Consider the following 12,598-nt stretch of genomic DNA (forward strand, 5'->3'; position numbering starts at 1 on the left):
TCGGCCGTCCAGAACTTTTCCCTTTGCACAAACACCCATTCTCTGTAAACTGTTTATACCAACGTTTAATACACCACCTATCAGGAGGTTTAACACCATACTTCATTCGAAATGCACGCTGAATAACTGTCGTCGATTCACTTCTGCCGTACTCAATAACACAAAAAGCTTTCTGTTGAGCGGTCGCCATCTTAGCATCAACTGACACTGACGCCTAGTCAACAGCGCCTCAAGCGAACAAATGTACAACTAAATGAAACTTTATAGCTCCCTTAATTCGCCGACAGATAGTGCTTAGCTCTGCCTTTTGTCGTTGCAGAGTTTTAAATTCCTAAAGTTGTGGTATTCTTTTTGAATCACCCTGTATATTGATTGGCCACTGTCACTGTCACTGTAACTGTTTCACTGCTTTACCACCTGTAAAAACAAACATGGCAGGCAGAGGAACAATTGAATGCGTAAAAACAAGATAGCTGACAGTGGAACAGTTGAAGGTGTTCCTGGGAGTTGTTCTGAATCTTTCAGAGGCGTCTGTGATTTTTATTCTTTTGTGTGTGACTGTGTGTGTGTGTGTGTGTGTGTGTGTGTGTGTTTGTATGTGTGAAAAGGGAGAGAGAGAGAGAGAGAGAGAGAGAGGGGGGGGGGGTGACAGTAGGTTTAGGGATATATTTTATTTTATTTATTTATTTATGTGTGACAGTAGGTTTTAGGATTTTGTGTGTGTGTGTGTGTGTGTGTGTGTGTGTGTGTGTGTGTGTGTGTGCGTGAAAAGGGAGAGAGAAAGAGAGTGTGTGTGACAGTAGATTTTAGAATTTTTTTTGTGTGTGCGTGGGGGGGGGGGCGCTGGGATGGGGAGGGGGGGTTAGAGCTCTATTGGTTTGTCTTGTCTAATAATTCTTTGAGGGCAGAGAACAGAGTGCCATTGCAGAGAGCTGTGTATTCATTTATCACTTGTTTGCCTGCCACTATGGCTTTTTGTATCTGATAGTTTTCTTCAATTATTAGTTTTGTTTTTACAGCTAGTAAAGCAGTGAAACAGTGACAGTGACAGTGGCAACGCAATATATAGTGTCTGACAGTGATGGAGATGATTTAAAGGAAACAATATGTAAATACGGGCAACACACACAGAATTAAATAATTTCAGGCATAGAAATAACAAGTTTTCAAATCGTAATTTTGGCTTAAGCAATTTATCTACTTTAAGGAATAAGTGGTTCCAGATAACAAACTGTGGATCAAAACGGTCACTGTAGAAACACGACACATCAGAAAAACCACACCATGTGGTAAAAAGGTACAAATTCATAATTTATGTGTTTTTCAAGAAAAAGTAATTACGAATTACAAACTAATAGCTACATGTATACAAACAGCAAAGACACTCTTCATCTTTAAGAGATGGAAAATAAAAGCCCACTGAAGATGCTGCGCCGGCCGCGGTGGTCTAGCGGTTCTAGGCGCGCAGTCCGGAACCGCGCGACTGCTACGGTCGCAGGTTCGAATCCAGCCTCGGGCATGGATGTGTGTGATGTCCTTAAGTTAGTTAGGTTTAAGTAGTTCTAAGTTCTAGGGGACTGATGACCTCAGATGTTAAGTCCCATAGTGCTCAGAGCCATTTTTGAAGATGCTGCAACTGCAGTGAAACATGTTTGGGTTAAAAAACAAAATTGTGTTTTGCTAAAGGCGGACCCTATCAAAAACATACGTATTGTTAAAGCAAACACGGAAGAAAAGAGTTTCAACCCCAAGATGATAGTAATGTACTATTAATAATATCGAAATCTACAGTTCAAACGTTTAATACACTATTGGCCATTAAAATTGCTACACCACGAAGACGACGTGTTACGGACGCGAAATTTAACAGACAGGAAGAAGATGCTGTGATATGCAAATGATTAGCTTTGCAGAGCATTCACACAATGTTGGCGCTGGTGGCGACACCTACAACGTACTGACATGAGGAAAGTTTCCAACCGATTTCTTATACACAAACAACAGTTGACCGGCGTTGCCTGGTGAAACGTTGTTGTAATGCCTCGTGTAAGGAGCAGAAATGCGTACCATCACGTTTCCGACTTTGATGAAGGTCGGATTGTAGCCTATCGCGATTGCGGTCTAGCGTATTGCGACATTGCTGCTCGCGTTGGTCAAAATCCAATGACTGTTAGCAGAATATGGAATCGGTGGGTTCGACTAGCGGTCGAGATGACAGGCATCTTATCCGCATGGCTGTAACGGATCGTGCAGTCACGTCTCGATCCCTGAGTCAACAGTTGGGGACGTTTGCAAGACAACAACCAACTGCACGAAAAGTTCGACGTTTGCAGCAGCATGGACTATCAGCTTGGAGACCATGGCTGCGGTTACCGTTGACGCTGTATCACAGACAGGAGCGACTGCGATGGTGTACTCAACGACGAACCTGGGTGCACGAATGGCAAAACGTCATTTTTTCCGATGAATCCAGGTTCTGTTTATAGCATCATGATGGTCGGATCCGTGTTTGGTGACATCGCGGTGAACGCACATTGGAAGCGTGTATTCGTCATCGCCATACTGGCATATCACCCGGCGTGATGATATGGGGTGCCACTGGTTACACGTCTCGGTCACCTCTTGTTCGCATTGACGGCACTTTGAAGAGTGGACGTTGCATTTCAGATGTGTTACGACCCGTGGCTCTGCCATTCATTCGATCCCTGCGAAACCCTACATTTTAGCAGGATAATGCACGACCGCATGTTGCAGGTCCTGTACGGGCCTTTCTGGATACTGAAAATGTCCGACTGCTGCCCTGGCCAGCACATTCTCCCAATCTCTCACCAATTGAAATCGTCTGGTCAATGGTGGCCGAGCAACTGGCTCGTCATAATCCGCCAGTCACTACTCTTGATGAACTGTGGTATCATGTTGAAGCTGCATGGGCAGCTGTACCTGTACATGCCATCCAAGCTCTGTTTGACTCAATGCCCAGGCGTATCAAGGCCGTTATTACGGCCAGAGGTGGTTGTTCTGAGTACTGATTTCTCAGGATATATGCACCCAAACTACGTGTAAATGTAATCACATGTCAGTTCTAGTATAATATATTTGTCTAATGAATACCCGTTTATCATCTGCATTTCTTCTTGGCGTAGCAATTTTAATGGCCAGTAGTATACTTGGAGAAACTCAGAGAGCTTGCGATATGAACCGTAACTACTCGGTAAGGTTTCTACTACGCAGGTCGTAAGTAGGTTGTTTTTCTGACTGCAGGGCCCTGGAGTCGGTGATTTGCGATGCCAGCGACCAGGAGTACGCGGTTAACGTGGCGCATGCTGGGCGGCGTAACGCAGACATCATCCTGCAGCTACAGGCAAGTTCTCGCCAGAGACAAATGCAGTGATTATTCATTTTTATCATATCTCAACGAAGCCAACGAAGCAATCCAATGAAAAGAAAGACATTCAAAAGAGTATCAGAACAGTCGAAACTCATTGCTCAAAGAAAGGAACTGCCACACCAAATACTAGAGCAGTATTTTAACGATGTCCATGACTGTCATCGTTAGGAACAAGCAATTGTCTGTTGAGTACACAGTTGAATTATTGTTTTCCGCTCAATAATCAACCTGTGATTGTGAGAAATACCTCATTATGATGTCATAAAACTAGATGGAATTTTGCACATGATGTGGTGATGGACAGAATACTGCCTCACCCCGGAAGATCAAAATTATCTGAAGCACCTGCGCCAATGATAGTTTGTGACGCCATCTCTCACGTCAAAAACTAAATTTCTGCCTGTCCGCATAAAACGATCGCTTCTGTGCGCCACTATATGTCTAGATGATTCCTCTGCTGTAGCTATTGGACCATATTATACACTGCGCAACAGAACTAGAGGATCATTTTTTCTAAACCCCGTATTTGCCTCTCATTCCAAAATATGAGTTTTAAATTTGGGTCTAGGGTGCCTGCAACCTTCCTCTGTAGTGATGTAAAAGCGCGGCGCCCTGCGACATCACCCTCTGACTCTATGACGTTTCAAACAGCAAGCTGTCGACGCATCCGGAAGAAAGGGCAGAGCTCAGAAGTTCGTGTGACGTTTAAAGTGGGTTAATTATGTCACACTGGCACCAAATTTCACCACAATCCTGCCAAGCGCCACTGTGGACGTGTCTCACGATAGAAAGGTCATCACAGCCCTTCTTACACACATTACACGCCTTCTGATGGAGCCCTGAAATCACGCCGTTTTGTTATGGTTTGTCGAGGTAAACATTTCAAAGCATTGCCGTTCAGAATTTAAACGAAAAGGTCTCAGAGGGATGCCATAAAGTGCGTCAATGAGACCAGTGACGGTGGTCCCATACATTTCGCGACCGAAAACGACAGTTTTCAGTGTGATGAGCAATGGGAAGACATTCTTCATAACCTTTGATGCTGCTGATACCCTCAGACGTTTCAACCCTTCTCTGGAGACACTGGGGGGCCACATCCCCAATGAGCATGAACGCACCCCTTTGGAGTACACTGTGACTGCAAGTTCTACTCTCGTGTACAGACTTGAACCACTAAAGCCCGTTTAAAACCACTCGACGAAACATGAACGTGATCTGAGGCAGCAAAGGGTCATTAAGCTTTTCAGTGCTCCTTTGTCACACCCTCCTATGGCTTGATAATGGAGGGGCATAACATTGACACATGCGATAATATAGCAACAAAGGGTCCCCCTAAGACCCCGCAGTTCAGAAAAACACTCGGAAGCAGCTGCCCACATTTATTGAGAATTTTAAAAACGTACCTCTACAGAGAAAACCTGCAAAGTATCCCAAGGCGCCTGCAAGTAGGCAACCACTAAATGCACCTCTGAGATCAGCTGCCTGCCTGCAAGACCCTACGAGTATTACTCCACAGGGTATTTCTCTTTGGTCCAGAATCATGAAATTTGAGAAGGAGCAAGGTTTCACAGTACAAGTAAAGGAAAAAATCCAAAAATTGTGAATTTGTAATTATGTCACATCAGTTTCTTTTTGTCATTTGATATGATTGTCTGTCTGTCTGACTTACTATTAAGACCCCTTTTTCTTAGGAACGTGCTAGCTGAAATGTGTTATATACTGTGGTCTATGGTTCCTTAACATTTTGATACCAGCAAACTCACTGGTCTAGAACCATGAAATTTGGCAAGAAACGGGGTTCCGCTGTAGAAGTAAAAGAAAAAATCCAAAAATCGTGAATTTGTTATTATATCACAATTGTCTGTCTGTCGGTCCGTCTGTTAAGCCCCTTTTTCTCAGGAATGGGTAGACGTATCAGTTTGAAATTTATGTGACGAACTAAGGTCTGTGGTTCCTCGGCCGTGTAATAAATGTAAGATTTTCAGTCAATGCAGTCAAAAGATACGACCATTTATGTCTTATGTTCTTATACACGCAAACTCCCTCATCGAAACCCGTGGTATTCTTCCCGTAGACCTAGAATGATGAAATTTAGCAAGAAGCGAAGTTTCATAGCACAAGTAAAGAAAAAAATTTGAAAATTGTTAATTTGTAATTATATCACACGGAAAAAATATTTATTTTGTCATTTGCTATCCTACTTAAAACTAAAAATTAAAACATTCTCGAAAGTCATGGAATTCCAATGATCGATACCGTGCTAGTATCGCTATCGATAACAGGCAAAACTCGTCGAGATGCTCGATTCCTAGTATGAATGAAATATCTATATACAAAATTAACCTTCAGAGCCGAGTCCTACTCGCACCTGGCCAACTTTTTAGCCTGTTGAATGTCTTTATTCCCTCATGAAATATCACGAGTAATGTGAACAAAACAAAATGTCTCTACAACTTTTTTACAATCTCTCTGAGAGCCACCACATCTTGACGTTTCGAAAGCTCGCAAATTTCAAACCGGCTAGGTCTTTCCCACTCCCAGCTAATCACAGCCCATTTTCTGGGATGACGAAAAGCACCCCCTCCCCTAGAACGTGTACCTGTCGCCAGGCCGCTCATCGTTCGGCGCGCGCCGACTCCCGCCTCGTAAATATGCAAATCATCAGGTGACCGCTAGCTGTCATTCTGCTGCCATACTGCTCATACATATCGACACGTAGTCTTGCGAAGATTCCACCTTGTTACGTTACAGTCTACGTTCGTAAACCATAAAACTTCTGTTTGAATCTACATCGAAGCGCCAAAGAAACTGGTATAGGCATGCGTATTCAAATACAGAGATGTGTAAACAGGCAGAATACGGCGCTGCGGTCGGCAACAACAAGTGTCTGGCGAAGTTGTTAGATCGGTTACTGCAGCTACAATGGCACGTTATCATGAGTTAAGGTAGTTTGAACGTGGTTTTGTAGTCGGCGCACGATCGATGGGACACAGCATCTCCGAGGTAGCGATGAGGGGGGGGGGGGAGGGGGGGGGAATTTCCCGTTCGACCATACACGAGGGTACCGTGAATATCATGAATCCGCTAAAACATCAAATCTCCGACATCGGTGCAGCCGGAAAAAGATCCTGCAAGAAAGGGACCAACGACGACTGAAGAGAATAGTTCAACGTGACAGAAGTGCAACCCTTCCGCAAATTCCTGCAGATTTCAATGCTGGGCATCAGCAAGTGTCAGCGTGAGAACAGTTCAACGAAATATCATCGATATGGGCTTTCGGAACCGAAGGCCCACTCGTGACCTCACGATACAAAGCTTTACGCCTCGCCTGGGCCCGTCAACACCGACACTCGACGGTTGATGACTGGAGACATGTTGCCTGGTAGGACGAGTCTCGTTTCAAATAGTATCGAACGGATGGACGTGTACGAGTATGGAGACAACCTCATGAATCCATTGATCCTGCATGCCAGCAGAGGACTGTTCAAGCTGGTGGATGCTCTGTAACGGTGTGGAGCGTGTATAGTTGGAGTGATATGGGACCACTGATGCGTCTAGACACGACTCTAATAGGTGACACATAGGTAAGCATCCTGTCTGACCACCTGCATCCATTCGTGTCCATTGTGCATTCCGACGTTCAAAAATGGTTCAAAGGGCTCTGAGCACTATGGGACGTAACTACTGTGGTCATCAGTCCCCTAGAACTTAGAACTACTTAAACCTAACTAACCTAAGGACATCACACACATCCATGCCCGAGGCAGGATTCGAACCTGCGACCGTAGCAGTTCCGGACTGCGCGCCTAGAACCGCTAGACCACCGCGGCCGGCCATTCCGACGTGCTTGGGAAATTCCAGAAGGGCAATGCGACACCCCACACGTCCAGAATTTCTACAGAGTGGCTGCAGGAACACTCTTATGAGTTTAAAAACTCCCGCTGGCCACCAAAGTACCCAGAAATGAACATTGTTGCAAAATGCTGTTCAGAAGAAATCTCCTGCGCCTCGTACTCTTACGGATTTATGGACAGCCCTGCAGGATTCGTGATGCCACTTCCCTCCAGCACTACTTCAGACACTAATCGAGTCCGCGCCACGTCGTGTTGCGGCACTTCTGCGTGCTCGAGGGGGCCCTACACGATATTAGGCAGGTGCACCAGCTTCTTTGGCTCTTCAATGTATATATACTGCCTTACAAAAGAGTGAAGCACCCAGGAGAACAGAAAAGAAATGAAACTTCACGGATTGAGAGGGTATGTAGCACTATTTGAGTGATTACGATGCCGATACTTGGCAGTAGGAGCCCACTTATTAGTATGACGTTACACTTGACACGGATGCATGAACCGATACAGTTGGCAAGGGTGTCATAAAGCCATTGTGTCCACTCCTGCCGTGAGGGGTAGCCGCGTGGTATAGGGCGCCTTGTCACCGTTCCCACGGCTCCCCCCGTCGGAGGTTCGCGTCCTCCTCCGGGCTTGGGCCTGTGTTGCCTTTTGCGTAAGTTAGTTTAAGTTAGATTAAATAGTGTGCATGCCTAGGGACCGATGATTTCAGCAGTTTGGTCCATAGCACTTACCATATACTATACTGTTCGCTCCTAAGGCAAGCTGGTCCCTCATATCCTGAAAACTGGGAATAGTAAGGAGTTGACTTATACGATGGCCCCAAACACGTTCTGTAGGAGACAGATACGGGGCTCATGCTGGGCATGGGAGTGTGTCATCACCACACAGACAGTTCATAGAGAAAAGTGTCATGTGTGGACGAGCACTATCGTGTTAGTAAATGGCACCGCGATACTGTCGCATGAGAGGTAGCAGGATGTCCGTGACGTATCACTGTGCATTTAGAGTTCCCTCGGTCACTACCATCCGTGACGACCTGAAATCACACAAGATGGCTCTCCACACCATGACGCTAGTAACAGCACCGCTGTGCCTGTCCAAACGTTGGAAGAATGGGGCCTCTCGCCACGTCTCATACTTGTCAATGACGGTCATCCAGGGTAGTGCAGAACCGCGATTTGTTGCTGAACATATTGAGACGCCATTCATCAGCAGTTCATGGTTCCTGTCATGGCACCACTCCAAAAGGTACAATTTGTGTTGTGTTATTAACGGCAGCCTATGCAACGGACGCTAATCCCTAGCTCAGGTTTGCAGGCCTCCAACTAGTGACGTAGCATGAGACAGAATGCTGCAGGGAATCCATTACTTGTGCTCGGATGGCAGGCGCAGATGCGAAGTGGTAACGATGATTCTGGTGCACAACTCGGCGATCCACCACTGTGGTTGATCAGACACCGCCGGACAGAACCTTGATGACGACTATGCTTGCCCTCACATTTCCAGGCAGTCCAACACAGGGCCACTGTCACATACGAATTCCCTACAAATCTGGATGCTGCACAACTCTGCCAGCTGACCAAATGCACAGCGACAATGAGGCCCTTTTGAAACTTTGTCAGGTACTGATAATCCTGACTCGCACGTGCACACGATATCCCCATATCCTTCAAAGCGATCACTTACACGAGCGAATATGTTTTCTGTGTGTTTCACCTGTTTTGCCCAGCAGTGCAGATCACTCATATGCAATTCATATTTCATGAAATGAATATTACTTTGAAGATAAGACCGCTTCAGCTGTAAGTCCTTTATTTATCAGCTCGACTGGTTTCGTAGCATTAGAGCTGCATCATCAGGTACAGTCTGTACAAATTAACAGACAAAAAGTCATATAAGACAAGAAAACGTAAATTTTTGGAAATTTGTGGTAAAGTCTTACGGGACCAAACTGCTGAAGTCATCGGTCCCTAAGCTTACGCACTACTTAATCTAACTTAGACTAACTTACGCTAAGGACAACACACACACCCTTGCCCGAGGGAGGATTCGAACCTCCGAAGGGGGAAGCCGCGCGAATAATGACAAAGCGCCCTAGAACCGCGGGAAAACGTAACTAAAGCGAAAGATATACGGGATGAACATACAAAATCAAGTCGTGTTCGGATCGAGTAAAAAGAATAAGATGATACAGTGTTCGTAGTTAGCAATTTTTCGCTAAGTAGCGGACGCCAAGTAAAAATAGCGTAAAATAACATAGAACGCTCCCGTTTTACGCTCCCGTGATACGCTTCCGCAGTTCCCAGAAAGGACGAAAACTAAAAATAAGAAATTCCTAGTAAAACACTATCAGTTAGTTAAAAAAACTACTAAATACCACTCACCACGTATTACAGCATCTGGTGAACTAATGGGTCCCCGTATACTGACAAAAAGTGATCAAAAACCGACCTATATCATCATCTATGGGATTATGTAATCTTAATCAGCTCACGGTCCCTCATTTACCCAAAACGCACTGAAAAACATACTGGTAAACCCCAGTTATTCGCTCTTAGACTGTGGTTCATCCCCCAAAAAATCCAACATAAAACTATTTTAAGGCTTAGCACGAAACTGACATGAAGTGAAAAATGATTGAATATCATGTCGTACCTAAACACCTCAATAGGCAGAAAGCAACACACTGCAAAGTCAGGTGGCAAAGGCTGCAGTTACCGCCCTAAGTGTGCGCACTGGATGTGTCCTGACAGGCGGCGTGCCAGGACGGAACTGTGGAAACACCATTTAGTGACATGGAGAGAAGGTTCGTGTGGAGCGTGCACGCGCATCCGCGAATAACTAGACATGTAGAACTGTGACCGGGCTGACGAGATGAAACATCCCCTTAGAAACTTTTTACAAATGACAGTGCTGGAAAACTTCTACGTTATTCGATTTTCAAAAATGTTCAAATGTGTGTGAAATCTTATGGGACTTGACTGCTAAGGTCATCAGTCCCTAAGCTTACACACTACTTAACCTAAATTATCCTAAGGACAAACACACACACCCATGCCCGAGGGAGGACTCGAACCTCCGCCGGGACCAGCCGCACAGTCCATGACTGCAACGCCACAGACCGCTCGGCTAATCCCGCGCGGCATTCGATTTTCAAATAGTTGAGGAAAACTGAACGTACTCGGACATTTCTCTCTTTACTTATTCTGATCATCACTAAACTGACACACAATATTTTTTTAGCGCAACGCAATCTGATTTTCAATAATCCCTACAAAAGAATGGCCCTCACTAACAACAACCTATACCTTTCATGAATCACTTACCTCACAAAAATCTTCGTTACTCGAACTACTGCAATACAGCGTGCGTCAATACTGCCAGCTGAGTAAAAGATTCTAACTATGAAGGCACTAACTACTGATTGGCATAGTTAGCAAATGAAAGATTTTGATAGAGAACAAACAATGTATTTACCTTAATAATGTTCAAAAGTCATTATATATATATATATATATATATATATATATATATATATATATATATATATATATATCAGTTCATGATATCCAATATTACAAATTTACTCTTTCTGATGGACACACGTCCAGATCGTCCGCTCTCAAAATTCTGCCATCTCTCTCCCCACATCCACCACTGCTGACGGCTCATCTCCAACTGCACAACGCTACGCTCTGTTCGCATCCAACTGCCCAACACTACAATAGAAAATATTCCAACAATGCAAACCAGCCACAGACTGCACACAGCACAGTCAGTGATTTTCACACAGAGCGCTACGTGGCGTTACCAACAAAAAATCTAAACAGCCTACTTACAGCCCCCATGCTCCCCACAAAAATTTTACAAACTGTTTTGGGCAGTGGCCAATACAGATTTGAAAAAAATTTTCATAATTACTATAACAAAGATATCAAATGCACACACTTATTGATACACTGTTGGTCAAAAGCAAAGATTTTCTCACAGTCCATAAAGACAGTCCTGATCATTCATCACAGTAGTAATTGCAGTTTTTCTTCACAAAGTCTGAGCAGTAAAAGAAAATGCACACGGAAGTAGTGGATTTCCATGCAGTCTTGAAGAAGTAGTGTTTTATCCTTCCAACGGAAAGACAGTGCTAACTCTTGACATGCAGACAGGTAATGGGCCACAACAGAGCAAACACACAGCAGAGTCAGTCGAAGTTTTGAAGAATATTGGTAGATGGTACTGGTGGGCCATCACAGGTGGAGACCCACTGCAGTCCTTGTAGAGATAATGGTATTGGAGCAAAGTCTGAGCAGTAAAAGAAAATGCACACGGAAGTAGTGGATTTCCATGCAGTCTTGAAGAAGTAGTGTTTTATCCTTCCAACGGAAAGACAGTGCTAACTCTTGACATGCAGACAGGTAATGGGCCACAACAGAGCAAACACACAGCAGAGTCAGTCGAAGTTTTGAAGAATATTGGTAGATGGTACTGGTGGGCCATCACAGGTGGAGACCCACTGCAGTCCTTGTAGAGATAATGGTATTGGAGGGCCATCAAAGGTGCAGGCCCACAGTAGTCCTTGTAGAGATGGGCAGCAGCCATCTGTTGCGACTGTGCGGGTGCACAATCACCATCAAAAAGTCTTGCAGACAATATAGCAAGTCCATAAACCACCACTTGTGCACTCACAAACTTTTTGGAATGTCCTTAAAACCAGCAGTGCTGTTAACCAGTCCCTTGCTGAATTATCAACACATGTGCAAATGCTAACAGTCCCCTTTTTTTTCTTACATATCGTGCATGTACTATGACCAACAAAAACGTGTGCAGTGAAATGAAACTTAATTTGAAGAACTGGTGTCTATACAATTATAAATTTACGACATGAGAATACAATTACAAAGGTACAAAATACATCATCAAATAACATAACAATACGGATAACATTTGTAGTAGTACAGGCTTTACAAAAGAATAGAAATAAACATATACATCAGTGTTACAGGAATTATGACATAAGTAAATAAATAAAATAATGAGAATAGTTTTCGAAACATTAATTTCACACATGAGCATTGAAACAGAACAGAATTAATAATGTCTAAACATCTTTACAAAGTAAATAACATATTACAAATAAAATTCTACAACATAACTCTGTTCAGATAAACATATAAAGACAGGAAGGACACAAATACACAAGGATACACAAACACATTGCGGAATAACACAAAATGACAGGACAGGGTTTGTTTTACTGCAGTATTTTGCAAACAAAACTTTCTTTACTTCTTGGAGATCTCCCTTCGTTCATCATTATTGCCAAAAAGTCCTATCTATACCTGCTTTCTGTATTCTATTCATA

The sequence above is a fragment of the Schistocerca piceifrons genome, chromosome 4 (genome assembly GCF_021461385.2).
Source record: "Schistocerca piceifrons isolate TAMUIC-IGC-003096 chromosome 4, iqSchPice1.1, whole genome shotgun sequence".
NCBI lineage: Eukaryota > Metazoa > Arthropoda > Insecta > Orthoptera > Acrididae > Schistocerca > Schistocerca piceifrons.